We start from the raw sequence: 18,518 nt of genomic DNA, 5'->3' as shown, positions 1-18,518 counted from the left end.
TGTTTTTTTTTATTAATATTGTTCCGGGTGTACTTCCAGAGCAGATGTTTGTTACCACTCGTAGCTAGTAGAACGATGTCCTTGCTTGAATTCTTCTTACGGTCTCCTGAAACGATGAACAAACTGAGGGCTCGGCTTTGGCCGAGCGTACTCACTCCGACGCTCAAGTTAGTGAACTTAGAGAGAAGTTGTTGTAACTTGGCTAAGAGTGTATTGTAGAGAGATAAGGAAGATAATACCAGATGAATAGTGGTTGTTAGGTCAATTTGTGGATGCTTTCCTCAATGAAGGTTGAGGAGTATTTATAGGCATTCACCTTTTGTCACGTAGTGGCCAAGTGGCCAAGTGGCTATCAGGTGAGAAGATCGTTGTGTACCCTCGGCCGATGGACTGTGGCGGGCTCGCCGAGGGTCTTGGATATGAGTACGCGGATTTGTGTCCCGGTGGCTAGTTCTCTGGCCGAGACCCGGTGACAGCCGATGGGCTCCATCGGCTAGACCTGTCTAAGTCGTTGACTTTCTTTGTGGATACCCTTGACTTTGCTCAATATGTTGACTTGGTCAGCGGTGCAGAATATGCCCCATCAATTTGCCCCCAGCGTAGTCTATGCCGTGGTATGGGCTCCGATGTATGTTGAGCGTATATTCTGCGTATGTATTTTTGCAAAATTTCTGGTATCGGCTTCTTCTGAAGCATCGGCGTGGTTCTTGTTAGGCCGTACCATATCCCCCCTCCACATGGATGCGTAAGGGGCATCCGATGTGGAAAAGAAGGTGACGCTGGCCGAGACCGGGTGAGAGTGCGGTTATTTTTGATTGCACCCGGCCGGTGCTTCCGGCTTGGTCGATTATGTGGCCGGCGGAGAGCAGGTACTTAGGAATTTTGTTGAGGGAGATGAACAGGCGAAGAGATGTGAATGGGCGTGTTGAATACGCTTGGTAACTGTAGCATTGATTTGACGTTTAACTGTTGCGTCGATTGACATTCCGTGGTTGCATGTCTGACGCGTGTCTGTTCGCTGATTGGTTGACGCTTCATGGGCTGTGCCCTGATTGGTCCCTCTTCTTGGGCTTTTCCCTATAAATAGGGCAGTTATTTCGTGATTTTGGCCATTACTTTCATTTCCTTAAATTTTCGAAAATTTTCTCCCAAAATCTTCATCTCTCTAAACTTTCAAGGGCTTTCTTTTCTTCCAATCTTCGGTCTTCGATCCAGCGAGTGTTTTTCTTTGAGGTAAACAAACAAATTCTTTTTTATCTTGCTAATAATTTGTTGTGAACATGTCTTCTGCCGATCTTTGGACCTAGTGAACTGCGTCGGGGGCCCTAGGTCTCCTTCTCCCGAAGTTGACCCTCAAATTTTGGAGGAATGGGAGGATGACGATTCCTATGGTGATTTTGGTGATGATTTCGGTGATGAAGTGGAAAGGCCTCGTCCTAACGGAGGAGGCGTATGTTATGGATCACGGCGGCCTGTAAGGTCCGTTCGACCGTGCTTGGACTCATAAGCTCGCCAGTTGTTCAGGCGAGAAATTTTTCGAGGGCCACTTTTTCTTCGGTAGGGGATACAAAATTGTTATCCCTGAGGAGGGTCAGGCCGTCTGTTGCCCTCCACCGGGCCACACCGGCGTGTATATGCGGCATTTGGAGTATGGGCTCGGTTTCGTTGAATGAGCACGTTATGGCCATTATTAGAGCCATGAACGTTGCCGTTGCACAACTGCACCCGTTGGCTATGAGGACCATAATCGGCTTTGTCTGGCTCTGTCTCTTCAAAGGAGAGGCCCCAACGGTGAATTTATTCCGCCGGCTTCACCATCTCAAACCATTTTCTGGCCGCGTCGGATGGTACAGTGTGGAGATGGAGTCGGGTTATGTCTCTGTTAACAAACTTTCTTCTTGCAAGGATCGGCAAGGCGGTGGGTGTACGTTAAGGTGCCGGATGACTATCCGCCGCCACCTTTTTCCAAAGACCGAGTTAACTTGCGGTGTGAGACTCGGGCGGAGCACGATAGATGGGTTTCCCGGAAGAAGCTCAAAATGGATGCCAGCAGTGTCTATCTCCGGGGAGGATGAGAGGCCGGCAATGAGGCTCTTTGAGGTGGACAAGAGTGGGGTGCCGAAAAGATGGATTCCCCGACGCGAGATCATCCTTCAGGATGAGCCGCTCTGCCATGTCGGCCTCATACCGGCCCTAGCACAGGGTGAGTGGGGTCGGTGTGAGGCCCATCGCCGTTCTTAATGCTCTTGCTCCTCGAATTTCGGTTTATTTCCTCTACTTAACTCTTGCTTTGTTTCTTTCGCAGACCACTTTGGATCGGGCTTGTCTGAGGATATTCTCCGGAGAATGGGGCTGCACAAAGATGGAACCGTTGCCAACTTGCATCCCAAGGCTCAAACCCACGACCGTAGGAAGTCGCCGAGTGATCTTATGGAGCAGCGGCTGAAGGGCTTGAGCGTGGAGGAGGCTCAGGCGAAGGTTGTTAGCGGCGTTGTGCGTCGGACGCGGAAAACAATGTCTTCGGCGGCGAGGGCGTCGACGCCGGTTCCAACTCCCACCCCCCCTCCTAAAAAGGAGACGGTGGAGGTTGTTGATATTCCTTCTGAGGGGGACTCCGATGCGGAGGAATCTCCCCTTATCCGAAAGAGGAAGGAGGCAGCCTCTACCGTTGGCAAGGAAGTGCCTCCTCCGGCCAAGAAGGCGAAGCACGGTACCTATTCATTCCGTGGCTTAAATTTAGCCGAGTCATTGGGTGCTCCTGATGACAGGCTTCCTGACATGTCGATATACGTTGATACTGACGTCTTTATTAAATTTTTGTAGACCAGCCGCAGCCGGCTTCTGCTCTCGTTGGGCAGCAGGTGGAGGGGACCTCTGCGCAGGTTGGTGATCAAGGCGCCACCGTCAACCCTTCATCCCAGAGGGCATCCTTCTCCCAGCCGCAGGCTGGTGGTCAAATTATTCCCGCCGTCCCTTCATCCCAGAAGGCTTCCGTCTCCCAACTCATAGAGGAAGGCACGAAGCTAATTAGGGAGCTTGCAAGGTGGAACGTGGTTACCGCTGCTCGTCTCATGGAGCAGGAGAAGGCCGTGGCTCGAGCTGTCCATGAGCGTAATGCCACTAAGCGGGTGGCTGCGTCGCGCGGCTGGATCTCCTCAATGAGCGGAAGCTTAGGGGAGATCCGAGAAGGCGCTCTTGGCCGAGAGAAAACTCGGGGAGGACGCCGAAAAGGAGGTCCTTCTTGCCGAGAGAGCCAAGGCCGAGGCTGCGGGGCCGAGGCGCGAAGGCTGCCGGTGAAGTGTAACCATGTTCAGGGGCGTGCCGACCTCTATCTCCAGCAGAGGAACGAATCCGAGGGCCTGTTTAAGGCCCAGGCGGAGGTGATTCGGGGCAAAAAGGCCATCATCAAGCAGAAGGAGGCGGACATTGAGATGCTCCAAACTGTCATGCTCCCCAAACGTGCGGCGAATTCCGGGACTTGGCCGAAGGAGCTGCTAGGGAAGTGATCGAGGAGCTTTTCCCTCTTGATGGTTCCTTTCCGTGGCGGATATGACAAGTCGCTTGATGACAAGCTCGAGGCTAAGGAGAACGCCATAGTGGAGAAGGCCAAGGAGGCGGTGAGGGCGAAGATTGAGAAGGAGGCGGCCGCGGAGAAAGCGACTCTTCTTGCCGAGAGGGCTAAGGCGCCAAGGAGGAAGCGAGAGAATGAGGGCGGTGATGACGCCGAGGCCAAAGCCGAGGCCGCTAGGAAAGCTCTTTGGGTTGCCTATTGAAGAAGATGCGGCTACCGCCATCGATGGTAAGCAGCACCAGGCATAGGTTGCTCGATGAGAACAAGTTTTGCAGATCTGCTTGACTCCTCACACACCATCATGTCTTTGCTTGATGAGAACATGTTTCTGCAGTCTGTTTTTTGTTCGGGGGCCGATCATTAATCCCTTCTTCCCTGCCATCTTTTTGGTGCTTTAAATGACATAATTGTAGCTTTTGCTTTTCTCCTTGTACTCTGTACCGCTTTGGTAGGTTGTGTTTTGGTTTATCCCAATGGGGACTAATTTGTCATCTCCGTTCTCTTTGCACTCGTAAACCGTTGATTATTAATAAGAGTTCGTTTCTTTTGCCTTCGGCATGGCCGAGGTCTTTACCTTATTTCTTTTGAGCGTCTCAACGGTATTTAGTGTTTCCACTTTGCCTCTGGCTTGGCCGAGGTCTTTTCTCGTTTTTGTCTGAGTTGCCCTCTTACGTTATTAATTGAGCGTCTCTTTTTGTTTGAGCCTCGGTTTGGCCGAGGCGGTTTAGAGTGTGCATCTCAACCGTTTTTAACGCTTTTAAGGCATTTTGATTTGTTTATCAACTGCGCTGGCGCGATCGTCGCATGTGTCGCTTCGATGGAGCGCCGCTCTTGTCGCACGACGTGAAGAGTCGGCGTCACGGATAGCGTGTTACGCGGCGTCTACCACTTTAAGTGATCGCCGAAGCGTATACTATTTGGGGTGACCGCCACAAAGACACTACATTTCTTCATGGGGACCACCGCTCTTGTCTATGATGTGTGGTGGCGTACGGATAGCGTGTTCGCGGCGTCTACCACTTTAAGTGACCGTAGAAGCGTCTACTATTTGGGGTGAGCGCCACGGCGCTACATTTCTTCATAACGATGCCGTTCTTGTCGAATCGACAGTATATGAGACAGCGTCGGCTTCTTATAACGATCGCCGCTCTTGTCGAATCGACAGTATGAGACGGCGTCGGCTTCTTATAACGACTGCCGCTCTTGTCGAATCGACAGTATGAGACGGCGTCGGCTTCTTATAACGACTGCCGCTCTTGTCGAATCGACAGTATGAGACGGCGCCAATTGTTCCGGGTGTACTTCCAGAGCAGATGTTTGTTACCACTCGTAGCTAGTAGAACGATGTCCTTGCTTGAATTCTTCTTGCGGTCTCCTGAAACGATGAACAAACTGAGGGCTCGGCTTTGGCCGAGCGTACTCACTCCGACGCTCAAGTTAGTGAACTTAGAGAGAAGTTGTTGTAACTTGGCTAAGAGTGTATTGTAGAGAGATAAGGAAGATAATACCAGATGAATAGTGGTTGTTAGGTCAATTTGTGGATGCTTTCCTCAATGAAGGTTGAGGAGTATTTATAGGCATTCACCTTTTGTCACGTAGTGGCCAAGTGGCCAAGTGGCTATCAGGTGAGAAGACTGTTGTACCCTCGGCCGATGGACCTGTGGCAGGCTCGCCGAGGGTCTTGGATATGAGTACGCGGATTTGTGTCCCGGCTGGCTAGTTCTCTGGCCGAGACCAGGTGTGACAGCCGATGGGCTCCATCGGCTAGACTGTCTAAGTCGTTGACTTTGCTGTGGATACCCTTGACTTTGCTCAATATGTTGACTTGGTCAGCGGTGCAGAATACGCGCCATCAAATATTAAAACGGGTCTTAGGGTCGGACCAAGGTCTAGTTGACCAGATCTGTTTTTAAATAAGTGAATCCAGATCTGATCCAAATCTATAGGGCCCAAAATAATATGATCCATGTCCTATCCATCAGGGTAGGGTCTATCGGATCTGGACCGGATCCAGGATCTGTTGTCATCCCTAACCTTGAAGGAGATTGTCCAGTTGCTGGCGGGAAATACTTCCGATCAATCTAGAAAAAAAAAAAAAACTTATGGTATGACAGACTAAATAGAGGGTAGCCCATCGATAGTGATTGAGTCATTGGTCTCTTACCACCGATTTACTTCGCTTTATTAGTTATCAATAACATGGGTTTACGATAGTCGTTGCTAGCGGTGATTCTTGTGATTGTTTGGAGAATATAATCAGTGAACTAACTCTTAATCAGAAGGGGAATCGGTGGGTCTTGCTTGGACGCGGATAGTCTTCTTGGTAAGTAGTACATATGTCTTTGGGTCGAGTAAGGGAATTAGAGTTGAGACATCATTAGTTGTAGTTATGGATAGGACTTTCGTCTTATCATTCTAGGTTCCGGGAAGCTCGCAAGTTTTTAGGCAACGTCATTGGGAGGTTAGGATGGCAAGGCCTCGAGATGTTACATGTTTTTGCTATCAAAACTAATTAACTTATAGATACTATTGTGTCATTGTATGTGTCACATTATCGAATTTATTATAATATTCTTTCGTCCAAATTATTTATTTACTTTTGAAAAAACATGCCTTATTACCATGCATGCATGTTGGATATATGAATTGTCCACCAATTTTTGTTCTCTTTCTTCTTCTTCTTTGTATATATTTAAATGATTAACTAGGTTTGTAACCCGTGAAATTCACGGGTTTATCTTTTCAAGTTTGTTATTTTATCGTATTGTTAAGATTTGTCCGAGCAATTATTTGATCCATTTAAAAAGATATAGTCTTAAAATACAATAAAGTTAGTTAGTTAATGCCTTATTTCTTTTTAGTTTTTATTTTGATTAATATACTAATAGCATGTGGTTCTTTAAAAAAATACCTTCAATGAGTCCGGTAATTCATGACACCCATGTGGAAACCCGTTCAACAAATTCATGATTAAGCCAATCAATTGATCAACATCTGCGCAACATGTCCTAATCAAATAGGTATTGTAAATTATGAATTGTAAATAAGATGTGAAACTTGGTTAAGATGACTGTATGTTACTAAAATTGTTAAATTACACATACCGTACCGAGTCGTCACATCTAACCTTTTTATTGTTTTAGCTTCTCTCTTATAAGCTATATATATTGAAATACATGTGAGGTGAGAGTTATTTTAAATTCGCATGAATGAGAATGTGTCAACAATCATTCGGCATAAACATAAATAGTAAATAAATCGAATTAAACCTTATATTATTGATCCTATAATTATAAATTATTCGCCTTCAAAATCCCAGCAACATGGGTCCAAGAACATGAACAAAATTAGTTATTACTTAGTATTTTAATTAGTGCTCCCTCTAGGTTTTCTCTCGAGAGGGTTTTTGAGTTCCTAGGAAAGCCTAGGGTTTCCCCTTGTTTTGACAAGGATTTCCACATAAAATTTCACAAAAAAAACAACTACAATCATTCTCTTTTAAATCTACGTCTCATAAACAAGTCTATTTTTGCTTCTGTTGAATAAGGTGCTGAAGTATTTTCAATATGGAGGCACCAAACCCTAATACAAATTTTGATCTGAATAATAAATATGAAAGTCCTAATTCTGATTCGGAGGATGGCGGCGTTGGTGTGAAGGTCGCTTGGCTGGGTGCTGATGAGGATGGAATCGAAGGCGATAGTGGCTGTATTGTGGGTCGATTATGGACGGAAAGAAATGTTAATTTGAATGCCCTAATCGATACTATGATAAGGTCATGGAAGGCGAACGGTACAGTGATCGGAGAAGTTGTCGACAAACAACGGAAAATCGTTACTTTTGAATTCTCTTTGGTGGCAGATAAGGGGAAAGTTTTATCGGAACAACCATGGCCCTTCGAAAAGCATCTCATGATTCTTACCGATCTACAAGGGGATGCTGTTCCCACTGAGGTACCACTTTTCTTTTATTCTACGTGGGTTAGAATTTACGACCTGCCTGTTATGGGTAGACAAAATAGAGAGAATGCGGTGAATATAAGAAATGCGATTGGGACGTTTGTTGATGTTGATATTTCTGTGAACCCGTCTATCAATCGTTCAATGAGATTACGAGTGATCCTAGATGTTCGTAAACCTCTAGTGGGTTCCATTACTATGCAGGGGAAGGGGAGTAAACAATGGAATGTAAGGGTTAGCTATGAAAACCTGTCGTCATTGTTTTGTTATGTGTGTGGGAGGTTGGGTCACGGGGAGAAAGATTGTGGGGAGAGAACGGGACCAATTGGGGAAGGAAGAAAGTATGGAGACTGGTTGAAAGCCTCGCCATGGAAATTTGCGAGAAACAGTGGGTCGAATGATGAGAAAAACGCAAAAATTGGAAAAAAGCTGATGTTCGATGAGGATGAGAGGGCTGTTGAGGAGGAAAATGATATAGGGTGAATGGTCAAATTACTTCGTAGTGTCTCCATAGCTACGAATGATACGGCTACATCCAATACCAGGAGGGAAAAGAAAGGGGTTGAGAGGGAAGACGAAGTTTCATCAAATGCTTCGTCTACTGTTCGACCCATGCCCGTGCAGCGGGGCAAGGGTGATACGGGGGTAGGGCCTGATCAACATAGTCCTAAGGCGACGAGGAAGACTATTAAGGTGAAGAGAGGCTGTCACAAAGCGGGGGAGAAGGTGAATAGCAGAACCGATATGGGAGCAGAGGTGAGTCGCAAAAGGAAGGGGCAGAGTTCATTGGGTGAAGAGACGATGGACATGACTGATGATGGGGGGCTTGCTAAGAAGAGAAGGGAGGAGGTGACTATTGATGTGGACACACGTATGTTAGTAGCGGTGACTGGCGAGGACCAGTGCCGCGAACAACAATGAAAATATTAAGTTGGAACTGTCAAGGGTTGGGAAATCCCTTGACGGTGGGGTCCCTCCGGGATTGGTGTTGGAGGGAGAGCCCGAACATTGTTTTCGTAATGGAAACAATGATGTGTACTAGAGATTTGAAGAGGGTCCGTAATAGTTGTGGTTTTACCGATGGTTTATGTGTTAATAGTCGTGGTAGAGCCGGAGGTTTAGGCTTATGGTGGCGTGACATTAATGTTAATCTTATTTCTTTTTGCAATAATCATATTATGGTAGATGTTTTAGATGAGGATAATAGTCCTAAATGGAGGGCTGTTGGCATCTATGGTTGGCCGGAAACGAGTAATAAGCACAAGACATGGGACTTAATGAGAAGCCTTTGTAATTCTTCCAATATTCCGATTGCTTTCTTTGGCGATTTTAACGAGATTGTAAGTATGTCCGAGAAGCAGGGAGGGGCCATTCGGAGGGAGCGCCATATGGATGCTTTCCGCAGTGTCATTGATGATTGCGCTTTACATGATCTTGGGTATAGGGGTAATATCTTTACCTGGCAGCGTGGCTTAACGGAGGAGACAATAGTGCGAGAGAGGCTGGATAGAACCTTGGTGACTACTGATTGGCAGGCTTTTTTTCCTAATATGATTGTCCAACATTTACCTATCTACTCTTCAGATCATGCTGCTATTTTGTTAAAGGAAGAGAGCGTGATTGATAGATGTCGGCGACGTAGACATTTTAAATTCGAACCTTTTTGGATGGCGGACGAGCAATGCGAAGGAATTATTAACGAGGCTTGGAGGTATGGACCGAATAGGGATATTCTTGGGAGAGTCAAAAATTGTGCTATGGAATTATCGAATTGGGCCAGCCAAAAATTCGGAAATATTAAACGTCGTATTAGGGACAAAGAAACCGAGCTCGAACAGTGGCAGCGTCACCCTCCGTCGAGGGATATGCTTGATAAATGTCGAGAAATTGTTGGGGAACTTGATGAACTACGAAGGCAAAATGAAACCTATTGGTACACTCGAGCTCGTAAATGTGAACTGCGGGATGACAAAAAAAAAACAAGCTATTTTCACCATAAAGCTAAACAAAGAAAAAAACGAAATGCAATTGCTGGAATTGAAGACGATAATGGTGAATGGTGTACCGAGGGACCTGCTATATCGAAGGTTATTGAAGATTATTTTGAGCAACTGTTTTGCACTTCGAATCCGTCTGATTTTGACGAGGTATTGTCCTGTATACCTCCTGTCATTACTTCGGATATGAACCAGCTTCTCGACAGCCCATTATGCGATGAGGAGATTAAAGAGGCGATGTTTTGTATGCACCCAAACAAGGCACCCGGTCCGCATGGTATGCACGCTATTTTTTATCAAAAGTATTGGAATATAGTCGGCCCCAATTTATGTACTTTTGTTCGAAATTGGTGGGAGGGAAGAGGCAGTATTGATGCAGTAAACTTGACGAATGTCGTGTTGATTCTGAAATGCTCTTCTCCAAAAAAAAAATTACGGAGTTCCGTCCTATTAGTCTTTGTAACGTTGTGTACAAGCTTATTTCGAAGACAATGGCTAATCGACTAAAACCATTGCTTAATGGTTTTATTACGGAAAATCAAAGTGCTTTTACTCCGGGGAGGCTCATAACGGACAATGCCTTAATAGCCTTTGAAACTTTTCATGCTATGAAACGAAGTGGGGAAGGACATAACGGAAATATTGCTTTGAAGCTTGATATGAGTAAGGCATATGACCGGGTGGAATGGTGCTTTTTGGATGAAGTTATGAAAAAGATGGGGTTTTCATCGATGTGGAGGAATAGGGTTATGAACTGCGTGTCTACAGTGGCTCATTCTTTCCTCATAAATGGGCAGAATTCAAGGGTGGTGCGACCAAGTAGGGGGCTTCGACAAGGAGATCCGATATCTCTTTACTTATTTCTTATTTGTGGTGACGCCTTTTCGCACTTAATTAATGAGGCAGTAAATTTGGGGAAGCTTCACGGAGCTCGGGTGTGCCGAGGTGCTCCTAGGATTTCCCATCTTTTTTTCGCGGATGATAGTATACTTTTTACTAGAGCTAATCAATCGGAATGTTCGACAATAGCTGAGATTATCAGTAAGTATGAACGATCATCGGGACAGAAGATAAATTATTCCAAATCGGAAGTGGTGTTTAGCAAAAAAGTATCTACTAATGTGAGAATAAATCTGGTTGCTGCGCTAGGAGTACGAGAAGTTGAGAGACATGAAAAATATTTGGGGATTCCTACCATCATAGGGAGGTCAAAGAAAGCGGTCTTCTCGTGTTTAAAAGAGAGAGTGTGGAAGAAGGTGCAAGGATGGAAGGAGAAGTTATTATCGAGGCCGGGGAAGGAAGTGTTAATTAAAGCCGTTGCACAAGCTATACCGACTTACATGATGAGCCTTTTTGCTTTGCCGGAAGGTACCATTGATGAGATTCACATGACTATGGCTCGTTTTTGGTGGGGCTCGACTGAGACTCAAAGAAAAATTCATTGGTGGAAATGGGATAGACTTTGTCTACCGAAGAGCAAAGGTGGACTTGGGTTTAGAAATTTACGAGTGTTTAATCAAGCCCTCTTGGCTAAGCAGGTTTGGCGACTTTTGATGAACCCTGATACCTTGGCTGGGCGCGTAATGAAAGCTAGATATTTTAAGTCTTGCTCCATTCTCGAGGCAAGGAGGGGGCACGACCCAATTTTGTGTGGCGGAGTTTTTGGGGAGCTAAATCCCTCCTTAAAGAGGGATTACAATGGAGAGTGGGGAATGGGGAATCGATTGGGGTATGGGAGGCGGCCTGGGTACCGGGCGAGCGTGGTGGTATCATTCCAAGTCCGAATATTGAGGCTGACCCGTCTTTACGTGTAGAAGCTTTTATCGATAAGGAGCAAGGCATTTGGAGGGATGATGAGCTGCGCCGTGTGCTCTTAGCGGAGGAGGTACGTTTGGTTCACAAAATAACCCTTAATAAAAACTTACCTTCTGACATTATGTATTGGTAGCCTAATAAGAGTGGTATTTATTCGGTTAAATCGGGGTATTGACTTGGCATGAGTCCGCATTTGGAAGAGGTAGAGTTGGCTTGGCAAGTTGGGAATGACGGGCTGTGGAGACGTCTTTGGGGTCTTCCTATACCTCCAAAACTTATACATTTCTTGTGGCGAGCTTGCAACGGTACTCTCGCGGTCCGTGTAAATTTGAATAGACGGCATTGCTGTCCCAATAGTCACTGCGAATTCTGTGACGGGGCTGAGGAGACGGAACTTCATGCCTTATATCTTTGCCAATGGGCTAGCGTGCAATGGGCGATGAGTAGTTTTGCTGATACGGTGAGTGCTGCACCTTTGACCTCTTTTTCTGACTGGTTATGTTGGATTTTGGAGCAACTCCATGGTGATGAGAAGGGGAATTTCCTGGCTATGGTGTGGGCAATATGGGCTATTCGCAACGCTCGTATTTTTGAGGATGAACAGAGGAATCCAGAGGTGACGGTGCTGGGCTTTATGCGACTGGTTCAAGAGTACAATGGGTATATGCAGCGGGTTGGAGGAGCAAATTGTCCGAGACAGGAAATAGGTGGGGTGCAATGGCTGAAGCCGGATGTGGGAGTGATAAAAATTAACACTGATGCGGCTGTCTTGGAGGATGGATCGGTGGGATTGAGGGTTGTGGCTCGAGACTGTCATGGGGGTGTGTTACTGGTGGCTAGCAAGAGGGTTCGTGCAGCGTGGGATGTTGATGTCGCTGAATCGAAAGCAATGGCTTATGGTCTCGAATTGGCGTATAATAATGGCTTTACACAAGTCGTTATTGAGTCGGATGCGCTCAACGTGGTACGGGCTGTGAGTAAAAGAGTGGAGGTGCGGATTCCGCTTAGTCTTTGTATCCAAGAAGTACAGGTTTTAGCTTCTAATCCAATTTGTCGCGGCTTCTGTCATATTAAGCGTAACGGTAATACGGTAGCACATTTGTGTGCAAGATTATGTGAGAATATAGGGGATGAACAAGTCTATGTAACCGATTTTCCTGAGGCCGTCCTAGTTGTGGCGGATATCGATTTAATATAAGCTCTCGCATTTTCCTTTTCAAAAAAAAAAAAAAGTATTTTAATTAGTTTTTTTTTTAATAATTTAGTGTAGTTGTCATGTGGCAAAAAATTAAATACTTAAGGTTGTCTTTTAATTAGATTGTATAGATACATTTAATTCGTTCACAACCTTTAACATCTAAATAAATTATCGATCAAATGATTTACTAAATTAATTACTCCAAGCATTATAAAATTTATTTTATTACTTCTTCTATACCAGACCAATGATAACACTTATCTAATACGGCCGTACCACACCATTGGTAACATTTCTTATTTGGCCCACAACATTACCAAAATATCCTTATACCAATTTGATATTTACACAAAACCTATTTAATTTGACCCGCCTAATAAAAAACCTAAAAATACACACAATTACTCTCCTCTTATTCCTTCACCGTCTTAACCTCACACCCTGTAAAAACGTTTTATAAAAGAATTAATATTTTTTTTTTTTTAAAAAAAAATGGGTTCCTTAAGCAAAAATTAATGGGCATAAGCCGTAAACAATCAGAGTTCGGGCAAAATTAAGCCCAAGTGTGCGGGCTGGGCTACAAGTACATGCCTATTTCATCAACCCAAACCTGGCCCGTCCGGGGTTAAAGCGGGCTTTCGAGCTAATTCGGGCTAAATTTTATGTTTTCTCTTGAAATAAGTTTAGAAATCAGCATTATGACCCTAATGTACCTTTTATGAACCTACTGATAGAGGTGACTCATACAAACTAAATGCAGAATTTTTAGTAGCATAATTGTGACACCCCCATACTCCAAGTGCCTTACCAGGACCACTTAAAGTATGAGAACGTCACCATCTCGGTTGCCCGAGGCAATGATAATCAACTGACAATGAAGAAACATAATTTGAATAACAATATAGTTTAAAATGATTACATGTTCAACACCAAAACTGTTAAACTGAAATACAAGGTTCTCAGACGGTCTACTGATAAAACTATCAAAACTATAAAACACCGTCTGACACAGCGGAAGACTTCTAAACGCCACGTGATGACTCATCCCAGCTATCCCATACGCGTCATATCATACCTGCTCAATAACTGCTCACCATCCCCGAATGTATCACCACGCTTTTAAAACATTTAAACGGGTCAGATTAATTACACAATCAAAGCCACACTGAAACAATCATACAAACAGCTCACACAAAATCCCAGTCTCCATCTCCAATCACCTCATAACTGACTACACACTAAAGTGTGTAGCCCTGCCAGAGTATCCATCGCAACAGATACTCATCGCCACCAGTGGGGGACCGCAGCCGTTCTCACTTAAGCCCCGCTCATCTCCATCGAGCGATAAACCCATGTTCATTAATGTGCACATCCCTTCTGTGGCGGGTTCCACAGAAGGCGAATCAATGGCGTGAAGCCACTCCCGCAAGTGACTCCACTCAGCCAGGGACGCACCCTAAGAACAGGCATGATAAACAAAGAACCACAATACAACATCAACAACCGTCTCGAATCAATCAACAATATGAAATCACAACCAATCGAATCAATCAACAATCACTAACTACAAGACAATCATCACACACATCCCGTAACTAATACCGAGTAGGAAACCCTACGGAATGCAACCACCACAGACGGTCTAGCAGCCTAATCAAAATCGTTCTTCAATACAATCACCTCCTATCAAACATACAATCATACAATCAACATCTAATAAACACAATACTCCCAAAACCCCCAAATTACCCAATTAGGGTTTCAACTAAAATCAACGGATCAACATAAAAACGGTACAAGGATCTTACCCATAATATGACGGTCTCAACGGTATAAAGAACTCAGGATTATGGCGACACAAGCTTTGGGATTTGATAGCAATATGAGAGAGGAGAACTGCGTAACCTTGTTTTCTCTTTTTGTGAAGTTTAGAAAAAGTGTAAAAGTGAAAAGAAACTGACGGATTAAGTTTATATATCTTTCTCACGTTGCTATCAAAACCCGTCAAAACAACCCGTAAAAGTAACTTACTTGATCGAGTAAGTAACTTACTCGATCGAGTGTCTCACATACTCGATCGAGTACCCATCAGACAGACTACTATTTCATATAAAAACATACTTACTCGACAGAGTAAGCCCCACTCGATAGAGTACCCATAGGCATAGAAAACCGTAGTATTACAGTAATAATACTATATTTTAGTGCGGTGCTTACTGTATGTAGTTGTAGTGTTGTAATTGATTTGATATTTGTTGTTCTTTAGGGTCAAAAACATTGACTTAGCAGGCCGATAATGGTAAAGAATTTATTGGCACTAATGTGATACAAAATCATTAGCTCATTTTTTATCATTTAAATACTAGTAAAGGAAAATACTAAGCCTTATCAAACTAATACATGTAAACAAGTGACTACGGCTTATTTATAATACAACAATTGATTGGTTAATTATTTTACTAAATGCTTATTAACATTCTTAAATTTTACATATTCGTAAATTTTGCAATGTTCGGGCCTGGCCGGGCCAAAATCCGGGCATAACGACGGCCTAAACCTGGCCCTATTATATTGAATCGGGCCATGGGCTTCGATTTTGAAAACAAAACTACTTAGGATGCATTTATATTCGTTTATGGTATTTATGATTCATGTTTTGGTTAAGTACTCTAACCAATGCCAATTGTAAGCATGGATGTAAGTACTAGTTCATAGATTATACATCAGATATAGTACAATTAATTGTGTAATTTCTTAATTCGATAGTAAAATTTTGAGTCAATTAACTCTATTTTATAATTTTTCTTTTTAATCACTCTCTAAAGATGTATCTTTTATCAAAAATTGCTTCAAAACTTTAAATTATGTGATTTATTCCGTATATTTTTGAACTTATTATCTATTGTTATTAGGGTTGAGCAAAACCGGGTACCCGACCCGGTTTTGCAAACCGGTTCGGTCCCCGGTTTTAAAAAACCTTAAATTTCTTAAACCTCACCCGCACCTCTTTTAATCCGGGTAACCGGTTTTTCTGAAATTTTCAAACCGGATTTGAAAACCGGTTACCCGCACCGGTTTTCGAACCCGGTTTTTGGTTGAATGCTCTTGAATGGCACAATAAACATGCTGCCAATTTGACTTTTGAAGACCTTGGTTGTCAAATGTTAAAATTATTTCATAAAAAAGTCATACATATTAAAGTTTAAAGAGTCTTAGACATGTAAATGATGTTCAAAACTACAATTAAAGAGTCACAGACATCTAAAATTACTTCATAAAGAAATAGGGTTTTGATGTTTTGAGCCTAAGTCTTGGCTTGGTTGTGTTTAATTCATAGATGAAATTATGTTTTTGAGAAAAATTCAATCCGGTTTTAAAAGCGGTCTCCGGTTTGGTTTTATTTAGACCCGCACTTGCACCTCATTTATGCTTAAAAATTCGGTTCGGTCTCCGCACCGGAAAAAACCCGAATTTTTCGGTCTCCATTATTCGGGTTTCGGTCCGGTTTCGGTTTAAAAATGCGGTTCGGTTTTTTTTGCTCAGCCCTAATTGTTATACCTTTCAAAGTATAAATTGGCAAAATCATAAACGTATTAAGTTCATAAACAGACGGAATAAGTGACTTAAGTTGGAGTTTGAATCAACTTTTGACAAAAATGCATCTTAAGGAAGTAATTTAAAAAAAATTATAAAAGGGAGTTATTTTAGAAAACGGAGTAGTATGTAAAACTGTAAAAGGGAGTAACTTCTAATCCAGTCTAAAATTTTCGAGTTTTTTTTAAATTACAAGTTTTATTATAAAGTTTTTATATTCGTTCACTTAAACATTGAGCTAAAAAAATATAATATTGTTCAAAAACTATTCATATAAATTCAATTACTTTGAATAATACTAATTACTTTTGAGTCTTGACGTCAAAAAATTAAAATATAACTTATAAACTTTAAAAACTCAAAAAACATATAGAGTATAACCTCAGGATGCAGGTGATCGAAGGCTGCTAACCGGAATACATAATGCATCGTTGTTTGGCTACTTAATCCATAGTCCATACACAAGGTAATTAGCTATCTGATAATTGATTCTCATCATCTATTTATTTTTTCCTTTAGATTAGATATATTTTATGTTAATTGTAGACAACATCAATTACTTACACCAATGAATGTGTTGTATTAAAATGTTACTTAGACTGCTAATTGAGTAATACTATCTACATTTCGTTTATTAAGGTACTTTGTTGGTCACACAACTTTATTTTGTGAGTAGCGTCAAGGATAGGACTGAAATCAATTTGATGGGTATCGGCCCTATTTGCCTATTTGGTACTCAACAAACAGATTGATCAAACAGATTATAAATAACAGATTGGTAACAAATCACTTACGAGAGTCACTTACAAAAGCTAGTAGGAATCTATAATAGTGGGCATTTTATCTTAGGGATATATTCACCATGGGAACAAAGTAACAAGATTTTGAAAACAAAACTTGTGATGCATTTATATTCGTTTATGATATATATTTATGATTCATGTTTTGGTAAATCATTCCAACCATTGCCAACAGTAAGAATGTATTAGGAATGCATATCGTATAATATCGTAATATTGTGCCATATCGTAATATTAGACTGTGTTTGTTAAGAATATATTCTCTATGATTTGGTCATCCTTATTATTAGAATCTATGTACCTATTAGGCTCCGTTTGACACGACACTTCAGATAGCTTATTTGACCAAAATTTCAGTTACTTGATTTTTTTTGCAAGTGTTTGACAAGTAGCTTATTTTGTCAAATCAGGTACCTAAAATGACTTATTTTCCATTTTTTACCATTTTATTCTATAATATTAAATAATTTTCATATCTTTTTACGTCATTTTACCAAGATCAGCTACCTTTTCAGCTAGTTTGCCAAACACATTTTTATATAATCAGTTACCTTATCAGCTCCTAATTTTCAGCTACCTTATCAGTTACCTTTTCAGGTTTCAGTTAGCTTTTCAGTTTTCAGCAACCTTTTCAGGTTTCACTCAGTAGAGGTGATCAAAAACGGGCTTGGGCCGGACACGGGCCGGGCCCAACTGCTAAAAAAGTATCCGACGGGCCTTATTTTATAGCCCGAACCCGCTAAGCGGGCTAGTTTCAACTGTCCGTACCCGCCCACTTCAAAAGAGCGGGCCGGCCCGCGGGCCTGACTAAAATCAAATACAGAAATTAGTGTTTCTATTAAAACACGAGTTTGTTATCGCTACATCCCACTTAAACTTAACAATTGTCTTTAAAAGCTTACCCTTAAGAAAGTATACTAATTTTCAAAAGATAAGTTTACTAGATTTTGGAAAAAACACAAGTTTGACAATGTTCTACTACAAACATCAAAAGTTCATTTTTGCCTTGGTGTTTGTGCGGCATTGTTAGCGGTTACATACACTCCCGTGTAATATATACTTATAAGGTACTATGTTTATACGAAAATCGCGTTAGCATGTCGTCCATTGTCGAAGAATCTTTATACGACAAGTGTAAATACCAACAATCTTCCACGTATACGTAAGGCATAAGTATTCATTTGCGCTACCTAATTGCTTTAGAGTGTACAAATTGTAAATGAAATGAGTAGAGAAGGTCTGAGGATTGAGGGTTTTTGAGGACCTTTATGAGGTTACTTTTAATAGCGGGCCTAATGGGCCGCCCATGGGCAATTTTATTTAGTCCAAGCCCGCCCATTTATTCTAGCGGGCCTAATTTTCTTGTCCGTTACCCGTTTAATTTTTTGTTTTTTTTTTGTCCGAGCCCGCTATTTTAGCGGGCCGGACGGGCTGGGCCGAACGGGCCGACCCGCACTTGATCAGCTCTAGGTTTCAGCTACCTTTTCATGTAGTTGAGAATTCTAATGAGAAATCTACACACATAATTTCTCAAACGTAACATGGTATCGAGCCGGTCTATTTTTTCTCTCCAACCCTAACGCC

Source organism: Silene latifolia, chromosome 1 (assembly GCF_048544455.1).
Source record: "Silene latifolia isolate original U9 population chromosome 1, ASM4854445v1, whole genome shotgun sequence".
Taxonomy (NCBI): domain Eukaryota; kingdom Viridiplantae; phylum Streptophyta; class Magnoliopsida; order Caryophyllales; family Caryophyllaceae; genus Silene; species Silene latifolia.
The sequence above is the reverse complement of the archived record's forward strand: the minus strand, read 5'-3'. Positions refer to the sequence as shown.